This window comes from Oncorhynchus nerka, linkage group LG20 (genome assembly GCF_034236695.1).
Source record: "Oncorhynchus nerka isolate Pitt River linkage group LG20, Oner_Uvic_2.0, whole genome shotgun sequence".
Classification (NCBI taxonomy): domain Eukaryota; kingdom Metazoa; phylum Chordata; class Actinopteri; order Salmoniformes; family Salmonidae; genus Oncorhynchus; species Oncorhynchus nerka.
Window position 1 is genome coordinate 84,269,469 of NC_088415.1, and position 16,893 is coordinate 84,286,361.

Genomic DNA, 16,893 nt, shown 5'->3' on the forward strand with positions numbered 1-16,893 from the left:
TTTTGTTTGCTTACATATTGCAGGTTTAATAAGTCTAGTATATTTGAGTAGGAAACCAGAAGCTCCAGACAGTTCGCAATAGAACATACCAGAGGGGGGGCATCGTTTACTAGGCTACAGAAATGATTGGGATCATCTGGTTACCACCAGTGTTTGGAGTACATTGAGTTCATTGATTAAAAACAGACCATGGGACACCTTTTCACACTGACATTTATGCTGAATATAAATGCAACATGCAACAATTTCAAAGATTTTACCGAGTTGCAGTTCAAAAACTTGAGACATCTGTGGCATTGTGTTGTGACAAAACTGCACATTTTAGAGTGGCCTTTTATTGTCCCCAGCACAAGGTGCACCTGTGTAATGATCATGCTGTTTATAATCAGCTTCTTGATATGCCACACCTGTCAGGTGGATGGGGAAGGGGAAGTGCTCACTAACAGGGATGTAAACAAATTTGTGCACAAAATTTGAGCGAAATAAGCTTTTTGTGCGTATGGAAAATTTCTGGCATCTTTGTATTTAAGCTCATGAAACATGGAGCCAACACTTTTTACATGTTGCGTTTATATTTTTGTTCAGTGTATGTGTAGATGTCCACGGTGGGTCTGTGTAAACTATGCGATTATATTGGAGACGGGTTTATAGCAGTGAATGCCATCTATTCATCAACTGTTATAGTATGTCTAAGTAGCAGCCATATCAGCCAGAGAAACATTATGATAGAACATTTCTGATTTTTCTGCCTGACTGTGGAGCTCTTTACCTGAAATATTAGGATTTTCTTGTGATCACAACAAAACTATTTTTTCTCAAATAGAGATATAATTCAATTGTTTTCTTTGAAAAGATGGGCCCGTTTTCTGCCTGAGTGTGTCACTGTTTTCCACATTTTTCTGGATTACCTCACAAGGGTCGGCATAGCCCTGTCTGGTGTGCCTTTCTAGTACGTGGCCAAATACCTGCCTGAAGACAGGAGGCCCAAGTTTATTGGTAAATGAAATGGTAAGGGTTAGAGCTATAGACACACAGACACGGGGCTGGTTGACAAGATCCTGAGGCCTATTGTGACGTCCATTCTTTTTTTTAAGTATCTGTGACCAAAAGATGCATATCTGTATTCCCAGTCATGTGAAATCCATAGATTGGGACCTAGTGAATATATTTGAATTGACTGATTTCCTCGTTTGAACTGCAACTCATTAATCTACACACAATACCAAAGCAAAAACAGTTTTTTAGAAATTTTAGCAAATGTATCACATTTACGTAAGTATTTAGACCCTTTACTCAGTACTTTGTTGAAGCACCTTTGGCAGCGATTAAAGCATCGAGTCTTCTTGGATATGACGCTACAAGTTTGACACACCTGTATTTGGGGAGTTTCTCCCATTTTTCTCTGCAGATTCTCTCAAGCTCTGTCAGGTTGGACGGGGAGCGTCGCTGCACAGCTATTTTCAGGTCTCTCCAGAGATGTTATATCGGGTTCAACTCCGGGCTTAGGCTGGGCCACTCAAGGACATTCAGAGACTTATCCCGAAGCCACACCTGCGTTGTCTTGATTGTGTGCTTAGGATCATTGTCCTGTTGGAAGGATGTACCTTCACCCCAGTCTGAGCTCCTGGGTGCTCTGGAGCAGGGTTTCATCAAGGATCTCTCTGTACTTTGCTCCGTTCATCTTTCCCTCGATCCTGACTAGTCTCAGAGTCCCTGCCGCTGAAAAACATTCCCACAGCATTATGCTGCCACCACCATGCTTCACCATAGGGATGGTGCCAGGTTCCCTCTAGACGTGACACTTTGTATTTAGTCCAAGCGTTCAATCTTGGTTTCATCAAACTACAGAATCTTGTTTCTCATGGTTTGAGAGTCCTTTAGGTTCCCATTGACAAACTCCAAGCAGGCTGTCATGTTCCTTTTACTGAGGAGTGGCTTCTGTCTGGCCACTCGACCATAAAGGCCTGATTACATTTACATTTAAGTCATTTAGCAGACGCTCTTATCCAGAGCGACTTACACATATTCCAAATCATAAGTAACAACCCAACTTTAGTGGAGTGCTACAGAGATGGTTGTCCTTCTGGAAGTTTCTCCCATCTCCACAGAGGAACCCTGGAGCTCTGTCAGAGTTTCCATCGGGTTCTTGGTCAACTCCCTGACCAAGGCCCTTCTCCCTCATTTTCTCAGTTTAGCCAGGTGACAAACTCTAGGAAGAGTCTTGGTGGATCCAAACTTCTTCCATTTAAGAATAATGGAGGCAGCATTTTTTGGTACCCTTCCCCAGATCTGTGCCTCAACACAATCCTGTCTCGGAGCTCTTTAGACAATTTCTTCGACGTCATAGCTTGGTTTTTGCTCTGTTCGTGCACTGTCAACTGTGGGACCTTATATAGACAGGTTTGTGCCTTTCCAAATCACGTCCAATCAATTGAATTGACCACAGGTGGACTCCAATCAAGTTCTAGAAACATCTCAAGGATGATCAATGGAAACAGGATGTGCCTGGTCTGAATAATTAGGTAAATAAGGTATTTATGTATTATTATTTTTTACATTTGCAAAAATTGAATTATGGGGTACTGTGTGTAGATTAATGATAATTTGTTTTAATTTAATCAATTTTAGAATAAGGCTGTAATGTAACACAATGCAGAAAGAGGGAAGGGGTCTGAATACTTTTCTAATGCACTGTATGTTTACAAGAACATTTACTAGCCCGTCTGGCCATGTAATTGATACACTACTGTCAAGTGTCAGTGTGCAGCGGTTAGGACGGAGTCAGGCGCAGGACACATAACTGAGTAAAATACGTACTTTAGTCGAAAAGAAACAATAATGATTTCCACGCAGGGAAAAACACACCAGCTCACAGCTCACAAACACCAATCTCAACGTCAACAGTGAAGAGGCGACTCCGGGATACTGGCATACTAGGCAGAGTTGCAAAGAAAAAGCCATATCTCAGACTGGCCAATAAATATGAAAGATTAAGATGGGCAAAAGAACACAGACACTGGACAGAGGAACTCTCTGCCTAGAAGGCCAGCATCCCGGAGTCGCCTCTTCACTGTTGAAGTTGAGACTAGTGTTTTGCGGGTACTATTTAATGAAGCTGCCAGTTGAGGACTTGTGAGACATCTTTCTCAAACTAGACACTCTAATATTATCAAGCTTTTATTTTCTATGGTAGAGTAGGTCAGGGCGTGACTGGGGGGTTGTTCTAGTTTATATTTTTTATGTGAGGTTCCAGGGTTATTTTCTATGTTGGTGATTTGTATGATTCCCAATCAGAGGCAGCTGGTTATCGTTGTCTCTAATTGGGGATCATACTTAAAGTAGCATTTTTTCCACCTGTGGGATATGGGATATGCGATATTGTTTATGTTTAGTTGCCTGTTAGCACTGCATTGTTAGTCACGTTTCGTTGATTCTTTATTTGTTTGTCTTTGCTAAAGTTTCACTTTATTTTTTAATAAATATGTGGAACTCTACATACGCTGCGCCTTGGTCCGACCATTATTACGAACAACGTGACAAATGTACTTTGTCCTCTTACTCAGTTGTGCACCGGGGCCTCCCACTCCTCTTTCTATTCTGCTTATAGACAGTTTGCGCTGTTCTGTGAAGGGAGTAGTACACAACGTTGTATGAGATCTTCAGTTTCTTGGCAATTTCTCGCATAGGATAGCCTTCATTTCTCAGAAGAAGAATAGACTGATGAGTATCAGAAATCACAAACATCAAACACAGTCACCAACGCTCTGGATAACATGAAAACAGCCTAACCAGCTATGCTAGGGCAAGTAAAATGTTCAGAGTGAGATTGTTTTCTCATTTGTGTCTGGAAGTAGCTAGCCAACATTAGCCAGTTAGCTTGGGTGCTTGATTGTCGTTGTGAATTCAGAACGCTCGTATCGACCCTAGTCCTCGGCCAGGGTGTCCAGTGTACGCTCCGAGAGCGAAATGCTCTGAATTTACGAACGCCCAGAGCGCACTCTGGCACTCCAGATTGAATTTACGAACACACCCAATGTCAAACATACTCCACAATCTGATTCTAGCCTTGCCTGTCTAATACCTTTGCAGGAAGTGGGCTCAGTAAAATTCAAGGATTACACCAACAACTGGATTTGCCTCACATATGAATCAGCCAACTATACAGTTAAGCTTTTCAGCAGAAGAATTTGGGAAGGAATACTCATGTTATACAGATCCCGAGTTGTGCAGTGGTCTAAGGCACTGCATCTCATTGCTAGAGGTGTCACTACAGACCCTGGTTCGATTCCAGGCTGTCTCACAACCAGCCGCGATTGGAAGTCCCATAGGGCGACGCACAATTGGCCCAGTGTCGTCCAGGTTTGGCCGTCATTGTAAATAAGAATTTGTTCTTAATTGACTTACCTGGTTACATAAATAACTAGGCATGTTGACTAGAGAGGGGAGAGGAGGGGGATGAACGAGCCAATTGTAAACTGGGAATGATTAGGTGACCGTGATGGAATGTGGGCCAGATTGGGAATTTAGCCAGGACACCAGGGTTAACACCCCTACTCTTACGATAAATGCCATGGGATCTTTAGTGACCACAGAGATTCAGGACACCTGTTTAACGTCTTCAAATCAAATCAAATCAAATTTTATTTGTCACATACACATGGTTAGCAGATGTTAATGCGAGTGTAGCAAAATGCTTGTGCTTCTAGTTCCGACAATGCAGTAATAACCAACAAGTAATCTAGCTAACAATTCCAAAACTACTACCTTATAGACACAAGTGTAAGGGGATAAAGAATATGTACATAAAGATATATGAATGAGTGATGGTACAGAGCGGCATAGGCAAGATACAGTAGATGGTATTGAGTACAGTATATACATATGAGATGAGTATGTAAACAAAGTGGCATAGTTAAAGTGGCTAGTGATACATGTATTACATAAAAATGCAGTAGATGATATAGAGTACAGTATATACGTATACATATGAGATGAATTAGGTAGCATTGTTTAAAGTGGCTAGTGATATATTTTACATCATTTCCCATCAATTCCCATTATTAAAGTGGCTGGAGTTGATTGAGTCAGTGTGTTGGCAGCAGCCACTCAATGTTAGTGGTGGCTGTTTAACAGTCTGATGGCCTTGAGATAGAAGCTGTTTTTCAGTCTCTCGGTCCCAGCTTTGATGCACCTGTACTGACCTCGCCTTCTGGATGATAGCGGGGTGAACAGGCAGTGGCTCGGGTGGTTGTTGTCCTTGATGATCTTTATGGCCTTCCTGTGATATCGGGTGGTGTAGGTGTCCTGGAGGGCAGGTAGTTTGCCCCCGGTGATGCGTTGTGCAGACCTCACTACCCTCTGGAGAGCCTTACGGTTGTGGGCGGAGCAGTTGCCGTACCAGGCGGTGATACAGCCCGACAGGATGCTCTCGATTGTGCATCTGTAGAAGTTTGTGAGTGCTTTTGGTGACAAGCCGAATTTCTTCAGCCTCCTGAGGTTGAAGAGGCGCTGCTGCGCCTTCTTCACGATGCTGTCTGTGTGGGTGGACCAATTCAGTTTGTCTGTGATGTGTACGCCGAGGAACTTAAAACTTACTACCCTCTCCACTACTGTTCCATCAATGTGGATAGGGGGGTGTTCCCTCTGTTGTTTCCTGAAGTCCACAATCATCTCCTTAGTTTTGTTGATGTTGAGTGTGAGGTTATTTTCCTGACACCACACTCCAAGGGCCCTCACCTCCTCCCTGTAGACCGTCTCGTCGTTGTTGGTAATCAAGCCTACCACTGTTGTGTCGTCCGCAAACTTGATGATTGAGTTGGAGGCGTGCGTGGCCACGCAGTCGTGGGTGAACAGGGAGTACAGGAGAGGGCTCAGAACGAACTTGTGGGGCCCCAGTGTTGAGGATCAGCGGGGTGGAGATGTTGTTGCCTACCCTCACCACCTGGGGGGGCGGCCCGTCAGGAAGTCCAGTACCCAGTTGCACAGGGCGGGGTCGAGACCCAGGGTCTCGAGCTTGATGACTGCCCTGGGGCATTGGGATATTATTTTTTAGACCAAAGGAAAAGGTGCCTCCTACTGGCCCTCCAACACCACTTCCAGCAGCATCTGGTCTCCCATCCAAGGCCAACCCTGCTTCGCTTCAGAAGTAAGCAAGCAGTGGGATGCAGGATGGTATGCTGCTGGCTACTCAGGTAAAATAAAATAAATGTAGGCTACACTCTCTGGAGCCCTCTGGTTCTGTATGTTCATAATAACATAGGCCTACATGACTTAGTTTCAAATGTCGTTCTAAAATGTACATTAAATAATTTTTACATTGATATTTGTGAATACTCAATTAAAAACTGTTAACGATATTTATGTTTGTGTTGTAAATTAATACATCAATTGATTTTGAGCTTTGGAGGGAAACCCTTTGCTTGCATAAAAAAATGTGGTTAGTAGTTATCAAGGTTTAGCTTTTAATTTGTACACAACATTGATTTTTTATATTTTTTTTATATGAATGAAAAGTTAAATATACATTTTTGGGGGTTGGGTTGGACGGTTCTTTTCAGGGACGTCACCTTATGTTTGATATTTAAAAAAGACTGAAGTCAGATCCGTTGAATTAACATGAGTGTGAGAACAGACAGTTGCAGTATTTGTAACATGTTTATAGCCAAAGAAAAGATTACAGTAATTAGGACTATTCAGTCCAACATCAAATCCATCAGAAAACACTGGAAGCAGATGACAAGATTCTATGAAAGTGGGAAAAGTTGTGACATAACTCTTGAATTACAGCTCCTCCCCCAGATGGTGATTGGAACGTGCAGCAAGTCAATAAGTCAATGAAATTATACATTCAAATATATTATTAACATGAATATAATGACTGATAAACAGCATAAAATCATTGGAAATACAGTACAATAGTTCTTAATCTGCAGAACATGATGTACCAATAGAATTTCAATCTGCTATGCCTTGGATCATAATCCATCAAACTTTCTGGACAGTTTTCACTGTCAGTCGAAATTTCAGATCAGGTCGCTTCGCCCGAACGATGTCGTAGATCTAGTAGAGAAAATAGATCACTATTTAGTTCAACTCAAGCTCATCTAATCTAGATCTTATTTTCCAATATAAATAATTGTATAATAGATCAATCATATGCATTGGAACTTTATATAAAATATGCTACCTGGGATATAGATAAAAATGTAAATAATATTAAAAAAACACCATGATTGAATGAGGAAATGTTACCTGACTCTAGACTGGATCAACTGTGGTCTAAATGTTACCTGACTCTAGACTGGATCAACTGTGGTCTAAATGTCAGCTGACTCTAGACTGGATCAACTGTGGTCTAAATGTTACCTGACTCTAGACTGGATCAACTGTGGTCTAAATGTTACCTGACTCTAGACTGGATCAACTGTGGTCTAAATGTCAGCTGACTCTAGACTGGATCAACTGTGGTCTAAATGTCAGCTGACTCTAGACTGGATCAACTGTGGTCTAAATGTCAGCTGACTCTAGACTGGATCAACTGTGGTCTAAATGTTACCTGACTCTAGACTGGATCAACTGTGGTCTAAATGTCAGCTGACTCTAGACTGGATCAACTGTGGTCTAAATGTCATCTGACTCTAGATTAGATCAACTGTGGTCTAAATGTTACCTGACTGAAGAAAGAACCAACTGTTGTCTCATTTAGCTCCTGATAAGATTGGACAGCAACCTGAAGAATTGCAAATCCTATATTTGGGCAAGAATATTCAAATTATTTCAGTAAATAAAAGACAATTAGCCGAGTATCATAATTCAATGTATTTATTTTATGCTTAAATACCCACCACTTTCCAGGGGTTTAGTGCCAAAAGGTGGGTCCGCATAAGGGGTAGTAAGAGTTGGAGGTGTTGTCACCTGTGTCGTGGTAGCCCTTGGTCCCATTGTAGTTGTTGAAGCTGATGGGGTAAATATTGACATGAAGCTGTATCTCTCATTAGCCTGAAACCCAAACCTGTTTTAGGCTAAACATTCCACTCCCTGTACTCCGTGTCATATACAAAACATTACATTATAAGGAGTGGAATGATAGCCCAAACATTCTAGTACCCATTCTAGTATATACATTTTATGATCACAACAAGCAATACAATAATACAAAATAAAGTCGTTTTTACAGTAGTCATCACACTTCTCTACTTCCTACTATATTTTAAATATCAGCATTTGATCCAAATTTAATCATCTGATTTTTTCAATTAAATTGTTCCATTCTTTTCCACATATCATTTTTGTTGTTGTTGACTTACTCATGCTCATTACTAATGACTGGAAGATACTTATCTTCACTGATATCTGGGTGTGGTCATGCTACAACTGTCTGGACTGAACCTCTGACATTTTCTTTTCAAATCATGAACATTAAAAACATGTTAAATTGATAACTTACCAAAGGATTGCCCTGCAGACAAAGCAATACATCCAACACAAAATAATAGGAAAAGCATGATGTTGTTTCAGACGACAGAGCCCCGACTGAGCTGTGATGTGGGAAGATTCTATTCAGAGAGTCCAGTCCGTCTGACAATCTATGTTCAACATGAGGAAGTTGACTCTTCTATTCATCGTGGGAGGGATTTGCCTTTTAAATAATGCCCAGGGTTTCAAAAATTCATTTGAGGCACAAGTGATTTCAGAAAAATGGTCAAACCACCTCCTATTTTAACAGCTATGAGGAAGTTGTTCCATATTTCTGTCTCACAAGATTTTATGTCAGAACCTCAACCAGTATTTTTTAAATGCCCAACGAAGCTGTTTTTTTACAATCTCAATGTCACATCATTTCTGGGTAACAATTAAGTACCTTACTGTGATTGTTTTAAATTAAAATTGAAAAAGAAACAAAAATTGGTTCTTAACAAAGAGCAATTTCTCAAGCAAGAATTTTGTCACCAGGCAGGCCAAAACACCATCCCACCAAAACAGCCTTAAATTTCAGGTGGTCTTTTCAAACAGCTCTTACTCTAAAAGGGCATTATCATCATTTTAACAGTATTATTCCAACCTCATAGTGTGGAAATATATATAAAACACAGAAAAAAACGTTTTTGACTACATTGGGCATTTAAACAAAACAAGTGTATTATCAACTAATTGATCATTCTGACAAGCAACAATCTATTTTATTGGGATATATCCAGAAACACATTGCCAGGAGTAAAAATTTATTTTTAAAAAGTACATCTTTTTTATGCACATTTACAATACAATTCTATAAAGGTTAGCTGACAAATGGAAAATATGTGCATTTCAAAAAAACGTTTAAAAAACTAAAAACATGCAAACAAGCTATTTTCCGGTCTCTCCAGAGATGTTTGATCGGGATCAAGTCCAGGCTCTGGCTGGGCCACTCAAGGATATTCAGAGACTTGTCCCGAAGCTACTCCTGCGCTGTCTTGTCTGTCTGCTTAGGGTCGTTGTCCTGTTGGAAGGTGAACCTTTGCCCCAGTCTGAGGTCCTAAGCACTCTGGAGAAGGTTTTCATCAAAGATCTTTCTGGACTTTGCTCCGTTCATCTTTCCCTTGATCCTGACTAGTCTCCCAGTCCCTGCCTCTGAAAAACATCCCCACAGCATGATGTTGCCACCACCGTGCTTCACCGTAGGGATGGTGCCAGGTTTCCTCTAGATGTGACGCTTGGTATTTAGGCCAAAGAGTTCAATCTTGGTTTCATCAAACTACAGAATTTTGTCTCTCATGGTGTGAGAGACTTTAGGGTCCCTTTGACAAACTCCAAGCAGGTTGTTATATGCCTTTTACTGAGGATTGGCTTCTGTCTGGCCACTCGATCAGAAAGGCCTGATTTAGTGGAGTGCTAGAGAGATGGTTGTCCTTCCTGAAGGATCTCCCATCTCCACAGAGGAACTCTGGAGTTCTGTCAGTGTCCATCGGGTTATTGGTCACCTCCCTGACCAAGGCCCTACTTCCTCATTTTCTCAGTTTAGCCGGGTGGCCAGCTCTAGGAAGAGCCTTGGTGGTTCCAAAATTCTTCCATTTAAGAATGCTGGAGGCCACTGTGTTCTTGGGGACCTTCAATGCTGCTGCAGAAATGTTTTGGTACCATTCCCCAGATCTCTGCCTCGACACAATCCTGTCTCTGAGCTCTTTAGACAATTCCTTCATCCTCATAGCTTGGTTTTTGCTCTGTTAATGCACTGTCAACTTTGGGACCTTATATAGACAGGTTTCTGCCTTTCCAAATCACGTCCAATCATTTGAACTTATCATAGGTGGACTCCAATCAAGTTGTAGAAACATCTCAAGGATGATCAATGGAAACAGGATGCACCTGAGCTCAATTTGGAGTCTCATAGAAAAGGGTCTGAATAATTATGTAAATAAGGTATTTCTGTATTATTATTTTTTACATTTGCAACAAACAAAAAATATTATGGTGTATTGTGTGTGGATGAATGATAATTTGTTTTAATTTTAGAATAAGGCTGTAATGTAACAAAATGCAGAAAGAGGGAAGGGGTCTGAATACTTTTCTAATGTACTGTATGTATTACAAGAACATTTACTAGCCCATCTTTGGTACATTACATGATAATACAAAGTTGGAGTTTCTTAAAGATCCCGATTGGCAAAACCATCTAAATCTTTGATGAGGGCACTTATGGAGGCCGCTCGAGGACAGAGATGGAATGTGGCATCTTCTGCAAAGGTAGAAATCTTGGTCATAAAACCATACATGTCTAATCCTTCGATCTCTATATTATTTATCAACTTTATAGCTAGTATTTCAATTCCAATTAGATATAAATAAAGTGAGAGTTTTAAACTATCAGAGCTGTATCCATTGACTACTTTTCTTGTGAGCCTACTCCGAGCTGGGGTAGTTTGTTTGGCCTGTGCCGCGAGTGGGCAGAGTTAGCCGTTTGAGAGAGTGGTGAATTTGCTGCTAAAAAACTAATCCAGGGGACGCAGGGGAACATAATGAACAAACTACTGTACATCATTCCAGTCGTTTGCAAAGGACCAGGTGTGATTAGAACTCAGGGTGTGTTCGTAAATTTAACCTGGAGTGCCAGAGTGCACTCTGGGTGTTCGTAAATTCAGAGCATTGTCAGATTGTCCTTTCGGAAATTCATCAGTTATTCTGCATTCTGGCACACTCAGACAAGAGTGCTCTGGTATCGGAGTAGACGGCCAGAGCGAATGTATGAACACACCCCAAGAATATAAGCGTTCTGAGCTTTGATCAACGCCGGGAGCAATATTTAGATACTGACCCATAATTGATTTTCCTTGTATACAAAATATATATTTTTATGAATCTACTTTTTTTCAAATTAGGAAAAATTACAGAGGTCCTTGATGTTCTCATATAGATACGGTCATGATTGAGACGCAGCCCGATCAAAAAACAGATATCTCTATCTTAAACAGACAGACTTTGATGGATTTTTTATTTGATGTATTATGACTTGAGCAAAGAAAGGATTTGAATACGTTTTTGTATACACTACCGTTCAAAAGTTTGGAGTCACTTAGAAATGTCCTTGTTTTTGAAAGAAAAGCACATTTTTTGTACAGAAAAATAACATCAAATTGATCAAAAATACAGTGTAGACATTGTTAATGTTGTAAATTACTTTTGTAGCTGGTAACGGCTGATTTTTAATGGAATATCTACATAGGCGTACAGAGGCCCATTATCAGCAACCATCACTCCAGTGTTCCAATGACACGTTGTGTTAGCTAATCCAAGTTGATCCTTTTAAAAGGCTAATTGATCATTAGAAAACCCTTTTACAATAATGTTAGCACAGCTGAAAACTGTTGTGCTGATTAAAGAAACAATAAAACTGGCCTTCTTTAGCCTAGTTGAGTGTCTGTAGCATTGGCATTTGTGGGTTTGATTACAGGTTAAAAATGGCCAGAAACAAACACCTTTCTTCTGAAACTCGTCAGTCTATTCTTGTTCTGAAAAATGAAGGCTATTCCGATTCAGAGGGGTTGGGTTAAATGTGGAATGCACATTTTAGTTGTACAACTGACTAGGTATTCTACATTCCCCATACGGAAGAGTACATTTTTCCCACTAACACTACATTCCCCATAGTCTCGGAAATTCCAGACCTAGTGTTTGCTGGAACATTGGATACATTGTGGGAGGCAACTCGTCTGTCGAGAGAGAGACTACATACAGAATAGTACCTCTTTGTCCATCGTGAAATGGACATTTGTCTCTTGCGGTCTTGTTTAAAAATCCTAACGGTAACACCTTGAACACCAAACACATACACATGCCCTGAAAAACAAACACATACACATCAGTGGACACTCCTCAGTGAATTTCATAAAAATAAAAATGGTAAAACATTTAAAAAGTTATGCTTTTTAGAAAAAACTATACTAAATATAATCACGTCACCAAAGAATTGATTAAAACACACTATTTTCCAAATAAGGTCTACGGTAGCATCAACAACACTCTGTAGGGTAGCTAGCTTCCATCCTCTGGGTACATTGACTTCAGTACAAAACCTAGGAGGCTCATGGTTCTCACCCCCTTCCATAGACTTACACAGTAATTATAAAAACTTCCGGAGGACGCCCTCCAACCTATCAGAGCTCTTGCAGCATGAACTGACATGTAGTCCACCCAATTAAAGGATCAGATAATTAATCTAGTACTTACTGAAAGCCTAAATTACAGATAGCTAGCACTGCAGGGCATCAAATATGGTGAGTAGTTGACTCAAAGAAAGAGAAAGACAGTAGTTGAACAGTTTTCAACAAATCAATTTCTTCCAAAATGAAGGAGAAGCAAGAGAGAAATAGTGTATTTTTTTCCCTTTCAGTTTCACTTACTTAGCTAGCAAATGCAGCTAGCTAGTTTAGTCCACTGAAACAGCCTGCTCAAACAGAGGGATGCTATGTTAGCTAGCTGGCTATGATTTTACAAACACAGCACTGGAACTCTTCCAAGTCAAGGTAAGCTTTTGGTTTTACGATTGTTTTTGCCACAGGGGGCCCGCTGGTGTAACTGTTTACTTGACTGTACAATGTAATGTTACTGCATGATTGTAGCAGGTTTACAAACGGGTTAGTTCTATTAGCTATGCTGACTATGACGTTACTTTAGTTACTATGGTGACAATGATGTAGGCTGTGTGTAGCGGTATGGAAAGGTTTTTTCGCCTGGTCACATGCAGTTGATGTGTTATGCAAGTCCACAAGCAAAGGGAAGAGGTGAGAGGAGAAGAGCACATAGATGCTAGAAGGAATACAACGTGGCTTCTATGAAAGTGAACTGTGTCTCAAATCAAATAAAAATGTATTTGTCACGTGCCGAATAGAACAGGTGTACAGTGAAATGCTTAATTGCAAGCCCTAACCGATATTGCAGTTAAACATTAAAAATACATATATACCTAAAAAAAAGAGAAATAAAAGTAACAAACAATTAAAGTAGTAAAATAACAATAGCGAGGCTATATACAGAGGGTACTGGTACAGAGTCAATGTGAGGGGGCACCGGTTAGTCGAGGTATTTGAGGCAATATGTACATGTAGGTAGAATTATTAAAGTGACTATGCATAGATAATAACAGAGAGTAGCAGCAGTGCAAAGGGGGGGGGGGGCAATGCAAATAGTCTGGGTAGCCATTTGATGAGATGTTATGCCTTGCAGGTTGAAGCTATTTAGAAGCCTCTTGGACCTAGACTTGGCGCTCTGGTACCGCTAGGGTGGCTGGAGTCTTTGACAAATTTTAGGGCCTTCCTCTGGCACCGCCTGGTATAGAGGTCCTGGATGGCAGGAAGCTTGGCCCCAGTGATGTACTGGGCCATTCGCACTACCCTCTGTAGGACCTTGCTGTCGGAGGCCGAGCAGTTGCCCTACCAGGCAGTAATGCAACCAGTCAGGTTGCTCTCGATGGTGCAGCTGTAGAACTTTTTGAGGATTTGTGGACCCATGCCAAATATTTTCAGTCTCCTGAGGGGGAATAGGTTTTGTCGTGCCCTCTTCACGACTGTCTTGGTATGCTTGGACCATGTTAGATTGTTGGTGATGTGGACACCAAGGAACATGAAGCTCTCAACCTGCTCCACTACAGCCCCGTCGATGAGAATGGGAGCATGCTCGGTCCTCCTTTTCCTGTAGTCCACAATCATCTCCTTTGTATTGCTCACGTTGAGTGAGAGGTTGTTGTCCTGGTGCCACACGGCAAGGTCTCTGACCTCCTACCTATAGGCTGTCTCGTACAGGAGGGGACTGAGCATGCACCCCTGAGGGGCCCTGTATTGAGGATCAGTGTGGCGGATGTGTTGTTACCTACCCTTACCACCTGGGGGTGGCCTGTCAGGAAGTCCAGGATCCAGTTGCAGAGGGAATGGTTTAGTCCCAGGGTACTTAGCTTGGTGATGAGTTTGAGGGCACTATGGTGTTGAACGCTGAGCTGTAGTCAATGAATAGCATTCTCACATAGGTGTTCCTTTTGTCCAGGTGGGAAAGGGCGGCATGCAAATTGGAGTGGGTCGAGGGTTTCTGGGATAATGGTGTAGATGTGAGCCATGCCCAGCCTTTCAAAGCACTTCATGGCTACAGATGTGAGTGCTATGGGTCGGTAGTCATTTAGGCAGGTTACCTTAGTGTTCTTGGGCACAGGGACTATGGTGGTCTGCTTAAAACATGTTGGTATTACAGACTCGGACAGGGAGAGGTTGAAAATGTCAGTGAAGAATCTTGCCAGTTGGTCAGCGCATGCTCGCAGTACACATCCTGGTAAACGGTCTGGCCCTGCGGCCTTGTGAATGTTGACCTGTTTAAAGGTCTTACTCACATCAGTTGCGGAGAGCGTAATCATACAGTTGTTCGGAACAGCTGGTGCTCTCATGCATGTTTCAGTGTTATTTGCCTCAAAGCGAGCATAGAGGTAGTTTAGCTTGTCTGGTAGGCTCGTGTGACTGGGCAGCTCTCGGCTGTGCTTCACTTTGTAGTCTGTAATGGTTTGCAAGACCTGCCACATCCGACGCGCGTCGGAGCCGGTGTAGTACGATTCGAACTTAGTCCTCTATTAATGCTTTGCCTGTTTGATGGTTTGTCAGAGGGCATAGCGATTTCTTATAAGCTTCCGGGTTAGAATCCCACTCCTTGAAAGCGGCAGCTCTACCTATGCATGATCAGGGTTGTATCCATTCTGCCAATTCTGTTGAAAAACGTTTCTTAAATCGGAAGCAAATGGAACAAAACAGGGATAAACATACCTGCATTTCTCCAATAGAAACTCTCGTTTAGGGCTGTTGGGGTGACCATATTACCGCCACACCTGCGGTCACGAGTCATAAAGGCAGTCAAATTCCAGATGACCGTTTAGTCACGATAATTAGGTTTTTCCAAGCTCTGATGCTGGTTAATAGTAGCTTACCAAACTTGCTAACTGCCTGGTACTCATTACTCTATTGTCCCTCTAATCACTCTGACAGCAATGCAAATGTATTTTAAAATCTAATCAAACACTTCATGAGAGCCCATGAGCTCATGTTGCGCAACATTTCTATAGGCTATGCAATTGCGTGAGAAAACAGAGTGATGGCTGCTAATAAAAGAGGAGGATTCCATCAACTTTCTATATGCTAGGGACCACTATATTTATTTCTCAACTTTCCTAATATTAAGCACATTTCTTATATTTGCAACAGGAGTATAGACTATCTGGCTGGCATGAAAATAAACCTCGGGAAAAAGCGTCCATTCTAAATCGAAACAAATTACACACATATATTATGTAGTATATGTAAAGACAAGATTAAATCAAAAATAGTCTGATGGTGACAATATTATCCTACGACTTGTGAATTATATATTATTACTTGTGAATGATGCCCAGCATAAGAAACAAATACTTTTTTTTGTGACTTTTTTCAATCATAGTCACACACCTCATGTAGCCTAGCCCATAGGCCTATATGTTTTAATAAGGTTTGTATCACAACTAAAGTGGCCAAATAACATCTTAAAATGAAGCACATTAATCCGCTTTACAAGGGGTGTGGAGCCGAACAGGCATATATAAGCAGCAAGTGAGTTTCAAGTTTGGGGAAGTTCATTTTCACCATAAAAATGCACCTTTATAATAAAAGTGCATAATTGCATTTGCGGTCACTTTTGATAATGGTGTTTTCCTGCTAATAGAACATTTGTGTTTATAGCATACTACCATGTGTGCATTGCTGTGCTTATAATGTGAAGAAATAGCCAAATAGTTTATCAACATTTTAAGCTAAATGTTCTGATATGTTGCTTCAGCCACATAGCTTAAACATTTTTGGGTGGATGATAGTCGTTGTATTATTTTGGGATCTATCGCATCCTACAACTGTCCCAGACAATGTTTGGAATATTTATTTATTGCACAGAATAGGTCAACTTTTGTACTATGGGGGATAGTAGATTGACATAGGCTAGTGAGTTTGCTGTTCGTTATGCCTTGTCATCTTGTTAGTTGACGAAAAGTAAATGTGGATAGTTCTTCCAATATCTTCAATATGCACCTCAGAATTGGATAAGGACGCCAGAGTTGGGTCCCCGATGTTTGTCTTCACTTATAGCCTGTGAGAAAGACCCGAGTGTGAGTGAGAGATGCTTCGGATTGCGCAGTACACTCAGGGAGAAGGGCACAAAGCAGCACTCCGGACCGCAAAAGGCATGGATTATTTTAGGGTGCATTACGGCCACAAAGGGGATGCCACCGTGAAATTCGAGGTATTATCAAGTGCTTGTCAAATTGTGAATGAGAGACAAAGCAGAGTTTCAAGCAACTTTTTTCAAATAATCATTAGGGGTGACAGGGTAGCCTAGTGGTTAGAGCGTTGGACTAGTAACCGA

At 41.2% G+C, this 16,893-nt stretch overlaps 1 long non-coding RNA gene across 1 annotated transcript; it reads right to left on the reverse strand.

Moving 5' to 3' along the window:
• Positions 1-6,635: 6,635 nt before the first annotated feature.
• Positions 6,636-8,620, reverse strand: LOC115101830 (uncharacterized). The gene is made up of 4 exons (XR_003859362.1): positions 8,447-8,620; positions 7,845-7,955; positions 7,670-7,746; positions 6,636-7,059 (listed from the first exon to the last, which is right to left on the reverse strand). It is a non-coding gene; the product is annotated as an uncharacterized LOC115101830 (long non-coding RNA).
• Positions 8,621-16,893: the final 8,273 nt, after the last annotated feature.